Genomic DNA, 12,504 nt, shown 5'->3' with positions numbered 1-12,504 from the left:
TGATGTAGTGTTGATTCATTCTCAATCCATATTTGATCGGTCCTAACTTCATTCCCAGCCATCATTGATGCAAGGCGATTTTATGTGAGCAAGCTATGTCATGTTTTGAATGATCCCAGCCATTGGGGTGGTGTTTTCAGAGACATTTTCAGACCTAAAGAGGGTGTATTTAGACCATGGTTTTAAGACTCATGGACTCGCCACGGACTCGCGAGTCCATGGGAGCCACGAGTCCATATGAAAGACTCATGAGTCTTTTGCAAGGACTCACGCGAGTCTTTTGCTCGGACTTGCAAGTCTTTCATATGGACTCGCGTAGCCCAAAAAACACGTCGTTTAACCAATAAAACTCAGTTTTTTTGTTTGTTTTTTTCCCCTTATTTGGCATTTTTGCTTGATTATAACAGGTTTGTAGGGTTTGAAGGAGGAGAGGAAAGAAGATAAAATCAGCAAAAGAGATCTAGGTAAGGATTTTTTCCTCTTTTTTTTTCATTTGAATCATTTCATTGTTTTGAAAATCCAAAAAATCTTGAAAAAGAAGGGGAAATCCTAAGTTATTTCCTCTTTTTTTTTTCTTCTTTTTGAAAGTTATTTTCCCAAATGATTCATTGTCATTTTTTTGTTGATTTTGTTGATTTTATACTTCCGGATTAATGTAAAACTTAGAAATCAGAATTTAGTTTCTAATTAAATTGTTTGTTGTAAAATTTAGAGATTTCTAGATCTAGGCATAGCATAGAAATGAACAAATAAGAACAAAACACAATTACCCTAGGAAAACCTCCTAGGAGGAAAAAACCCAGCCAGAAAAGATCCTCAGATCTGATTATGGATTATATTCATATGAAGATTACAACACTTATCTTTAGTACTTGAAGATGATTGCACATAGGGCTAATAAAGTCTTCAACAAGTCTGCACTTTTGTAAGTCTCAAGCCTGCCCCATTTAACACAGTAATCAGGAATCAGATCCACACCCTAGGTCTGCACTTTATTGTATCTTAAGTCTGCACCTTTGCCTGAAACTGGACTGCAACCCTAGCTACTTGAATCTGGAATAGTTCGCCCTCCTTGTAATGGTATTTGCATAATAGGTCGCCCTCCTTGTAATGGTATTCGCTCTTGATATTAGCGCCCTTTATGACAGATACAAATCGCCAATATTACTTCTTCAAACTTCGCATTTTAGGCAGAGGTATAATTCGCATGGAATGATGAATGAATGAATGATAATGTGAAGTTGTTATTTATTTATATGGGGAGCAATGTTTTTAGTCATGTCGGCTTGCTTTATAATTTATTTTATTTATTACTTTTCCTTTTAGCCTTGGTGGAATAGGGTCGGCCCTATTTTGGAGGAGCACGTTGAGTGTGGCGTGAGCAAGTTTAAGTGGTGTTGTGGGGTTTAGGGCCCAGCCCTACACGTTGAAGAAAGGGGCCAGCCCTTTGGGCGGATTCCAATGTTGCCCATGGCAATTGGAATCCGCCATTCCCTAATTACAATCAACACTCCCTCTTAATTAGGGAGGAGAAACATAACCATAATCTTCCATCTTGCACACAAGCAAAAAATGGATTACATAATCAGAATATTGTAGTCTTCCATCTTGCACATAAGCATATAATGGAACTACAAAATATAATCTTCCAACTCGCACACAAATATAGACTGGATCCACCTGACATTGCCCGCAGAGGGTGGAGAGGATCTTTTCTACATCTTACATTGCCCACAGAGGATGGTTAACAATTACTCTTCTCCTTGAGAAGATTACAATACCACCTTACATTGCCTGCAGAGGGTGGTTTGATACAACACAATGTATTACTGAGGTTAAGACTCCCTCTCAATCAGGGTTTCATTTTCCAAAACACCGAGTCTGTCCTTGAAGTACACAAACTTCACTTTGGACAGAGGCTTGGTAAGAATATCTGCAACCTACTCATCAGTGCTGACATACTTCAACTGAATGGCGCCTCTTTGCACCATATCTCGAATGAAGTGATAATGAGTTTCCACATGTTTTGACCTGTCATGAAACACTGGATACAACTCTGATTATCACAATGAATAACTAAAGGATCCCAAGGCTGACCAAACAGCCCAACAAGAAGCTTACGAAGCCACACTGCTTCTCTAGAAGCTACGCTTGCTGCAATATACTCAGCTTCAGCAGTACTTAGTGCAACTGAGGATTGTTTTCTGCAAGCCCAAGAGATCACTGCGGATCCTAAGCTGAAACAAATGTTGGAAGTACTTTTCCTGTCTTTGACACTTCCAGCCCAATCTGCATCTAAATAACCTTTCAAGGTTATTGAAGTGTTAAGTGGATACTTCAGCCCATAACCAACTGTGCCTCGCAAGTATCTTAGGATGTGCTTGGCTACAACAAGATGAACATGTTTGGGCATGCTCATGAACTGGCTGAGAGCATTCGCTGCAAAGCATATGTCAGGTCTAGTGTTAACTAGATACATCAGTGATCCAATCAACTGCCTGTACTCCAATGGATCTGCAAAATCAGAATTAGCTGCAGAAACACTTAACTTCTTTAAGTTAGATTCCATAGAAGTAGACATAGGTTTACAATCCATCATTCTGAATCTTTTCAAGATATCAATAGAATACTTTCCTTGACTTAGAAAAATTTCATTAGATCTTTGCCATACTTCTAGACCTAGCAAATAATGCATTAGACCTAAGTCCTTCATTTCAAATTCTAAAGCTAGTTCTTTCTTACATCTAATGATAAGTTCATCTTTACCAATAAGAAATAAATCATCCACATATACAACTAGAATTAGCATTTCATCATTGGATAACTTAAGGTAGATGTTAGAGTCAACATCATTTTTACAAAATCCTAAACTTAACAGGTATTTATCAATTCTTTCATACCAAGCACAAGAGGCCAGTTTGACACCATACAGGGCTTTCTTCAATCTGCACACATGAGTTACTCTATCCTGAATCTCATAACCCTCAAGATATACCAAATACATACTCAAGATATACCAAAGTAGTTGGAACTCCCTCTCAACAGCAACTGTGTCCACTCACAATTTCCAAAGCACTCGAACTTCCTTCGAGTGTATGCCCATCCCAATAATTTCCCTTGAAGAATTAGTATGCCCTGTTTTAGAAGCACTCCAAGCCACTGAAAGATCCAATCAATTTCCTCTACTCAAGGATAGGAAATCATACACTTAAGCATCAAGTCAGTTCAATCATAATAAAATTAAAAATGCTTGACCCAAGAAAAACATTCCATGCTAATACTCATAATAAAAGGTAATCAGCCAACATAATTTAGAGTATACCAAACTCAGAAGGAGGCGCTCCCTCTTAACTTCTGCACAATCAACCTTTTATGTTAATCTCAAAGATCCTATCCATCTATCTTTCAATCAATAAGGTGGACCCATAGCACAATTGTTGAGATAAGATGAGGATAACTTCCATCAAGAGATTACACAACAAGATTGCCAATCAAATGTCATCAATAGAAAACGAAAATCCTAAGAGATCAATTGCGAAATCTTTCAAAGAGGAATCACAAATAGAATCACAGATTTGTAGAAAATAGTTTCAGCCAATGAATAGCAACATTATGCAACGTTAGTAAGACAAGATATAAATTCAATCTCTTAGAACAAACGACAGAGTAAGCACAATAAAGAATACTCAAACCTCACAAATTATCCAACCGTGCCCCATCAACCTCTTATAAAAGAAGTGATGAATCTACAATTATCAGAACTCAAGATTCCATTAAGGTCCATAGTTGATCATTATCTTTGGTATTACAAAACCAAACGAGAAAGGTTTGCACTAAAACATCAAGAGCAAAAAGGGATCTTTAATACACTTCTAAAACAACAAGGAGCCACACATAACTTCTTCATAAAACATTTATAGTAGATCTCATTCTTCACATCAATGGTCAGATTTGAAGGTTGAGAACATCTCAAAGCTATGTTCTGAAACACATGATTACTAGAACAACTTATAACATTGGTGTAACAACAAACGAAAGTAATAGTTCACTCAAATCAGAAGAAAGAACATAGAAAAGACCAAAGATTGAATGCAGCCATAATATCCATTAGTTCATCTATTTGTAGTTTAGTCTAGAGGAAGTAATCAGAAGTAAATCAAAACAAGTGAGCATTGATAAGATTTATCTAACAACAACATCATTCTGCAAAATGATATTAATAAAATACTCATTAGTTATACTCTTTGTTAACCACCAAGCACAATTTATACTTGATCAAAACCAAACAAATCGCAAGGTAGTTTATGATAGTAGAAAAATCTCATACGTCAAAAAGCACATGAAGAAGATCTATATTATACGAACTACAAGGCTGTGCAATAGACAGGAGAAATAAGTTTCTTCGTCTAGCATTAACCCTTGCATACTACAAACATGATTGCAAATCATCTTTCAACTAAACTTTTCTATCAGGAACACCTATTAGTAAAATTACACATAGGCCAAAATATTAAGTCAAAGTGATCTCGATCTATTCATTAAGAGTTCATCTCCATAATTAATAGAGCATAAAATTCCTACACCTCAGTCGGTATACTTATATCAATGATGCCAAGGCAAACAATCATTAGCTCCTCATGACTGTACACATCTCCATAAGTTGTTCATGTCAAGTAGAACTCAAGTCAACAAAAAAATGTCATGAATGAAAATCATTAAAAAAAACATAACTCAACCAAGCATAGCTACTCACTTAGAATGCATATAAGTATTCATCACAAGAATACTTAGAACTTTTAGATCAAAAGTCAATAATAGAACCAGTCCATATTATTTAAAATAATAACAATATCTAAATTACATATGCAGATAACATAACAAGTATTTAGATCATAGTTATATAGATGACAACTGCAGATGATGAGTCCAAGACATTCCTGATTCCAATCAAAACATCAACGAATAATCGATCTATAATACCTTGCAACACTCAAACAGAAATTTAGAATACCTTCTAAGTTCTAACAAAAAGAGTATGCAAATCAAAGATCATGATGATATCTAAATAATGTTCTATATTAGATAAGTCTACCAACTAAGGCAATTAGAATCATAACATCAATACGACCTAGAACTAGGTCAGCCAAATGATAATACTTCAATCTTTTGGATAAGCTAAGTATAATATATCTTGCAATCAAGAATGCAATGACTCAAAAATACTTAGCTTGAATGACACTGAAGAGTCAGATCTTCAAGCATACAGGACCAAGATGTGACCATGCTAAACCTTTGATCACAAAACCTTTTCAATCTCTCCTCGATCCTGGAACCTGTCATCAATTTTACGACAACAAGAAAGTGCAAGATCTAGGCTACAGGATGCTAGATCTGATTACGGTTAGTACAACTTGGCTCTGATACCATGTTGATTTTATACTTCCAGATTAATGTAAAACTTAGAAATCAGAATTTAGTTTCTAATTAAATTGTTTGTTGTAAAATTTAGAGATTTCTAGATCTAGGCATAGCATAGAAATGAACAAATAAGAACAAAACACAATTACCCTGGGAAAACCTCCTAGGAGGAAAAAACCCAGCCAAAAAAGATCCTCAGATCTGATTATGGATTATATTCATATGAAGATTACAACACTTATCTTTAGTACTTGAAGATGATTGCACATAGGGCTGATAAAGTCTTCAACAAGTCTGCACTTTTGTAAGTCTCAAGCCTGTCCCATTTGACACAGTAATCAGCAATCAGATCCACACCCTAGGCCTGCACTTTATTGCATCTTAAGTCTGCACCTTTGCCTGAAACTGGACTGCAACCCTACTTGCTTGAATCTGGAATAGTTCGCCCTCCTTGTAATGGTATTTGCATAATAGTTCGCCCTCCTTGTAATGGTATTTGCTCTTGATATTAGTGCCTTTTATGATAGACACAAATCGCCAATATTACTTCTTCAAACTTCACATGTTAGGCAGAGGTATAATTCGCATGGAATGATGAATGAATGAATGATAATGTGAAGTTGTTATTTATTTATATGGGGAGCAATGTTTTTAGTCATGTCGGCTTGCTTTATAATTTATTTTATTTATTACTTTTCCTTTTAGCCTTGGTGGAATAGGGTCGGCCCTATTTTGGAGGAGCACATTGAGTGTGGCATGAGCAAGTTTAAGTGGTGCCGTGGGGTTTAGGGCCCAGCCCTACACGTTGAAGAAAGGGGCCAGCCCTTTGGGCGGATTCCAATGTTGCCCAAGGCAATTGGAATCCGCCATTCCCTAATTACAATCAACAGATTTTCCATAAAACCCTGCTGATTTTATTTTTTTTCATGTTAAATCAGCAATGGCAAGTTCAACTCCAAGGACAACCCCAAGGTCAGGAAGACAAAGAGATAAAGCATGTAAAAATGGGATTCCAGGAAGCAAAAAGGGGGAGGTCACTTGCACCAAATGTACAAAATGGATGACAAGTGGTATCAATAGATTAAAATACCACCTTGCACAAATACCTGGATATGGTGTGGAGGCATGCCCCAAATCAACTCCTAAGATTATTAGAGAGATGAAGGCCATTCTTGCTGAGAATGATATGCAAAAGGAAGAAAAGCAAAAAACAAAAGAAGCCATGGCAGCTGCAATGAATCCCACATTGTCCACTTCGGGTCCCATTGGTCACACTCGTGGTCGTCAGTCACTTTCATCTTTTGGTGACAATGAGGGTGAGGCTAGTGGTACTCCTGTTAGATCAGACCCTAATTTTTTTGTATCACGCAATGTTCCAAGTGCATAACCTTCGCTTGAAGGTACAGGATGGAATAGAGAGAAGCATGAACAAGCAAAGATAGCAGCTTCAAACTTTTGGTTTTACAATAATCTATCTTTCAATGCAGCAAACAATGTGTATTGAGAAGGTTTGGTTAATGCATTAACAGTTAAACCCCAACATGTCATAACTTCAATGGGCCATTGCTAGAGAAAGCTGTAAAAAATACACAAGTTGTGGTTGATGATCAGAAAAGGTATTGGCAGAGAAAAGGATGCAGCATTTTATATGATGGATGGACAGATGGACGAAATAGGACTCTTCTCAACTTCTTGGTGGCTTCAAATGGTGCAATGGTATTCCTAAAGTCTATTGATGCCTCAAATTGTTAAGTTTATTCAAATTTTGTGATCAATATAGTTTCAATCAAAATTCAAAGTTCTAACTCCAACAATCTAATTCTAATGATTATTTTTTCAGGTATTTCTTATGCAGATCAAGAGGATAGAAGAGATGAAGATATAATCTGAAATTAAATTTAAATTGTTGTCGTGTGAAGAGAAGGATGCACAACACTTATCGATTGCTGTATTGTTTTCCTCCTCATCGTATGAATGTTATATATATGTGAATGAGAGGGTACGTAGTGAAGAGATATGTCTTCCCACGTGGGAAGACACATCTCTTCCCTACGTACCACTCATGATAACACAGTACTTTAACAAACACTAAGATCATCGCTTGCTTGACTGATCGTAAGGAATGCGGTTTACCATGAATCGCTTAATCACAACCTTCATTAACATGAAATGGTGTGATCGGTGGCAAATACCATAATTCATATTTGATTTTATTTATCATTTAATGTTAACATATATACTAATAGTTTATCTATTATTATATATGTTAACATTCAGATTTCATGTAATCAATTTATCATGTATCGGAATTACGAAATTGTACGACCGACGCTACAAGAATTAACATAAATGAAATTAAAAATGTAGAGACTTTGTGTAATATGTTGGATGGGGTGGTTCAGGAAGTTGGAGTTGAGAATGTTGTCCAAATTATCACGGACAACGCAATTGCATATGTATCTGCAAGTAGAATGCTTATGGAGAGGCATCCTATGATTACATGGAGTCCTTGTGCTGCACATTGCTTGGACTTGATGCTAGAGGACATTGGGAAGACTGGATGGGTGAAAAAGGTGGTTGAAGATGCAAGAAGTGTCACCAAATTCATCTACAACCATACTTGGGTGCTTGCTTTGATGAGAAAACACACAAATGGCAAGGACCTTGTGCGACCTGGAGTGAAACGATTTGCTAGCCACTTCATCACTTTGCAGAGCATTCTTAGTGACATTCCTCATCTTAAGCAAATGTTTGTGTCTGATGCTTGGTTGGGGTCTGCATACTCCAAAAGACCTGAAGCAGAGAAGATTGTGAGCATTGTTTTTTATGAAGGGTTCACCAAAAGTGGAAAAGAGTTGACTGCAGTAAGTAATAAACAAAAAAGTAAACTTTATACAATCTTGTCTATTTGCTGATTTTATTTTTTAGGGGTTAATTTTGTACTAATTTAAAATTTGTTTTCATTTTTTTAGGTGACAGAACCTTTGGTAAGGGTTCTTCGTATGGTGGATGGAGAGGGCATGCCAATGGGTTTCATTGATGAGGCCATGGATAGGGCCAAAGAGGCCATTTCACATTACTATCGTGGAAATACAAGAAAATGTGAAATCCTTTGGCGCATCATTGATCGTAGGTGGACAAACCAACTCCACCAACCGATACATGTCTTCGCCTACCTGAAATTCTACTTCTCTGATTCATTTAGGGCTGATGAGGAGGTCATGGCAGGTGTAATTGCATGCATTGATAACATGGCACTTGATCCTGAGTTGAGAGACAAGGTTCTTGATGAGTTGGAGGTGAGATTTGACATTTGCAATTGCTCTATCTTTATTTATGAATTCGGAAATGTTCATTATTGAATTTGAGTTTGACACTTTGACTATCTATTTATGAATTTGGAAATGTTCATTGTTCAAGATCTACAAGAGTGCAGAGGGGAGACTCTTCTCATCACAACTAGCAATTGATAGGAGAGGAAAACAACAACCAGGTAAAAAATTTAGTAACTTAGTTCAATACTACAAGAAAAAAACTACAAACTTGATTGTTACATTTTTTTCTCAGTTCTAATATTTCTAAATGTTTTTTGTAGATGTATGGTGGGAGAATTATGGTGTTGGCACGCCTAATCTTCAAAAGATAGCCATTCATGTTTTGTCTCAGCCATGCAGTGCTTCTGGGTGTGAACGAAATTGGAGTGTATTTGAGAGCATTCAAACAAAGAAGAGAAATAGATTGACACGAAAACGGCTCAATGATCTAGTTTTCGTACGGTACAACCTTCGCCTTCAAGTTAGACAGGTGGAGGGTGTTTCACATGAGGCCATTGGCTTGGATGAAATTGATCCATATGGTGATTGGACCATGAATGAACAAAATGATGGTGACAATGTCCTCCTTACCGAAGAAGAAATTGCAGAAATAGAGAGAGGAGCAACACAAGATGCAGAAGGAGCAAGATTGGATGAAATGGAGGATGAAGATGAGGATGAAGATGAGGATGAGGATGAGGACTTTGACTTTGAAGAAGAATCATCTCACCATTTAGATACCACAACACCCACTGCTACTACTTCTAGCTCAAGGCCTGAAAAATTGAGCTATATTAGGAGAAATACAAAGAAGAAGACCTAGTCTTCTTTTTAGTTTGTTCATTGTTGTTTTTCACATTTGGAGTTGGACATATCATTATATGTAATTTTGTAAACATTTATAAACTTATGCTGCTCTTATACATTTTAGAGTTGAAACTATGAGTATGAATGATGAAATTTCAAATATTGCATGTTTGTAGATCATGTGACATGTGTAATGTTTCAATTATGGCTCTTATGTTCTCTAAATGCATTAATTTCTTTATGTTATTGTTGTAAAATTATGGTTTTTTTTTTGTAGAGTCCTTGCCGAGTCTTTTGTGATTCTTTCATGAGTCCGAGTCCGAGTCCGAGTCCAAATTTTTGGTTTGCCGAGTCCATGGCGAGTCCCAGTCCGAGTCCGAGTCCAAATTTTTGGTTTGCCGAGTCCATGGCGAGTCCGAGTTTTAAAACTTTGCCTAAAATCAACAAGAAATCAGCTGATTCGGCAACTTAGTTTTTTATATTCTTTAAGTGATTTGAGAACAAAAAACAACATCATGCCAAAAGAACATTAGCATAAATTTTGTAATTTGTACTTAGTGCCAACATTAGTTGTTTGGTAGTTTAATGCTCTAAGAATGGGTGAAAGTGCATATTGGAATAGAATTTTTAGAAGGCTGATATTATGAGTAACAAGTAAAAATAGATTTAGGAGAGGATTTAAAGCTAGCTTTTAGGAGAAGTAATAGAATACTAGGCCTGCAAGTTTTATGCATGGAATCCAAGTATCAAAGAAAGCTAGAATAGATTTAAAGCAATCCAATTATAGTTGAGTAGGTGCTAGAAAGAAATTCTTTATAAACCTTTTTGTGATCAAATTGTAATAAGATTTTTATTAAAGAATCAATATAGTGAAGCCCCCAAGGTTCTGGTATGCGAATGCCTTATTGCATTTTGCATGTGTATATGAATGCTTGCTAGGTGTGTAGGTCTGCTTGAGGCTACTAGGACTCTCTCATGCATAGATGAGCCACTCCTATGGACAGATATGCTAGTATGCACGAGTATTAAGTGTTAGCCATCAGGTCAATAGCACAAATGTGGATTTTAGCTAGCAGGTCTTAAACTGAATTCCGAAAAAGCTTTGAGAGCAACCCAAGATCAATGTAAAGACTTAAAAATATTTGAAGATAGATATTTAGAGAGAAATATATGCATACAAAAATAGATATAAGATTATACACTTATAGATGATAAGTATGAGTGAGGTGAGAGAATATAAATAAGATATGAATATTAAGAGTCAACTGACATATCCCATTGAATAGGGCATAACAACTCTTCCTAAGTATGTTGGAGATCCTCTAGACTACTATTCCGTGGATGTTTATTTTAATTTCAAAAATGGGGAAGACAGAGAAGCTGAAAGTAAGTATTTAAAAGATAAGACAACCATATAACTTGGTAGGGAATCTTAATTATAGAGGAGATTCAATGCAATATAAGTAATATTGAAGCCTTTCATTGGCTTGTATAAGTAACCATGCAAATTAATGTGTCTAGCTTAAGTCACTCACTATAACTAATACAAATTTAGTTATCATATTAGGCATTCACACTGTCTTTATACTTAACACATAGAGATCATGGCATTAAATTAACGAAAGGGTAAATTTATAAAAAATGGGTTGAGTTCATGGAGCATGATTCCTGTTCAACAGTGATCTTGTCACAAAAAAAAATTTGAGGATAGACATTAATAAATTAATGAGGTTTAGGAATGCTAAATTTTCCTCTATCATCCACTGATCTGGATTTAATGGCTAACCTTATGAAAATCTTTTGATTTTGTAAAGGTGAAATCATGGACAAAAATAAGGGATGTGTTGAAGTTTAGGCAGATCCAAGCAATAAACAATATTAAATAACAAAATAAAAGAGGCAGGTGCAATGGTGTTGCTATAGGATCAGTCTCCAAGTGGGAGATTGTTAGGTGCGGAGCTTGACCAGTTTCCAAGTGGGAGATTGTTGCTATGTGGTGATTGATCATGTTGTTGGGCTTAAATTTTGGTGACTATCTCAACCGCATTCTCTCCCAAATAAATTTATGAGGGAATGAAAGAGGGGTAGGATCCCTCTAGCGAGGGCCTTGGGGCAGAGCCCATGGTATGGGTCTAGGGGCTACTCGGGGTAATGCCCCTAGCAATGGACTTAGGGGCAGCACCCTTGAAGAAAAAATTAAACTTTATTTAATAAAGACATTGGCTATTATTATGTAAACCGACTTTTGTAAACTACCAAAAAGGGCTTGATAAATAAGTGGTTGAATAATGTGAAATACCATTAGATTGTAATTTGTTTTGCACTATATAATAAAAAGAAAGTGGATGGTTGTTTTTCACTAGAGACAGATACTCCCGTGATAGAAGGAGAAACCTCTGACAGACACTCCCGTGATAGAAGGAGAAACCTCTCCGTTGCTTGAAGGTCTGTAAGGTATTAGATAAGGATTCCCAGGGAATATTTATGTCTAGAGGAATAAGTTGTAGTTTGAATCTCTCTAATGGATATTTTATTATTTAGTTATAGAGATTTTGACTCTAGGGTGCCTCAAGTTGTCATTAGGCTTAACTTTCAGAGTTATTTGGATACTCGATGCATAAATAGTTAGTCTTGGTCTGTTAAACAAGTAAGACTCATTTCACCCAGTAAGAGGCTTTATTTCAATAGCCTGTTGCGAGAAATATGGAGTTACTGTTAGATGTCTTGCATTGAGCTGGTACCATGCACTGTATCGCTCTCTGGTCTTTCAGAGAAGTTTATGCCATTTTTGTTGCGATGGGGTTTTTCCTTTCCAAGTATGAATAGAAATTTCTTGGAGATTGAAGAAGCAATGAAGCAGAGGGAAGACAATTATCGCCCTGAGTTGAATGGAAACTGATATAATATCCGATTGATATGGGACAAACTATCAGGAACCCCAATACAAATACAATGGATACAGCAA

General features: G+C 36.3%; 1 protein-coding gene across 3 annotated transcripts in view; it reads right to left on the bottom strand.

The window, feature by feature from the left end:
- Positions 1 to 12,504, bottom strand: part of LOC131027024 (squamosa promoter-binding-like protein 3) — a 115,999-nt gene that overhangs the window by 102,493 nt on the left and 1,002 nt on the right. The window lies entirely within an intron of this gene.

Source organism: Cryptomeria japonica, chromosome 2 (assembly GCF_030272615.1).
Source record: "Cryptomeria japonica chromosome 2, Sugi_1.0, whole genome shotgun sequence".
Taxonomy (NCBI): Eukaryota; Viridiplantae; Streptophyta; class Pinopsida; order Cupressales; family Cupressaceae; genus Cryptomeria; species Cryptomeria japonica.
The sequence above is the reverse complement of the archived record's forward strand: the minus strand, read 5'-3'. Positions and strand labels throughout refer to the sequence as shown.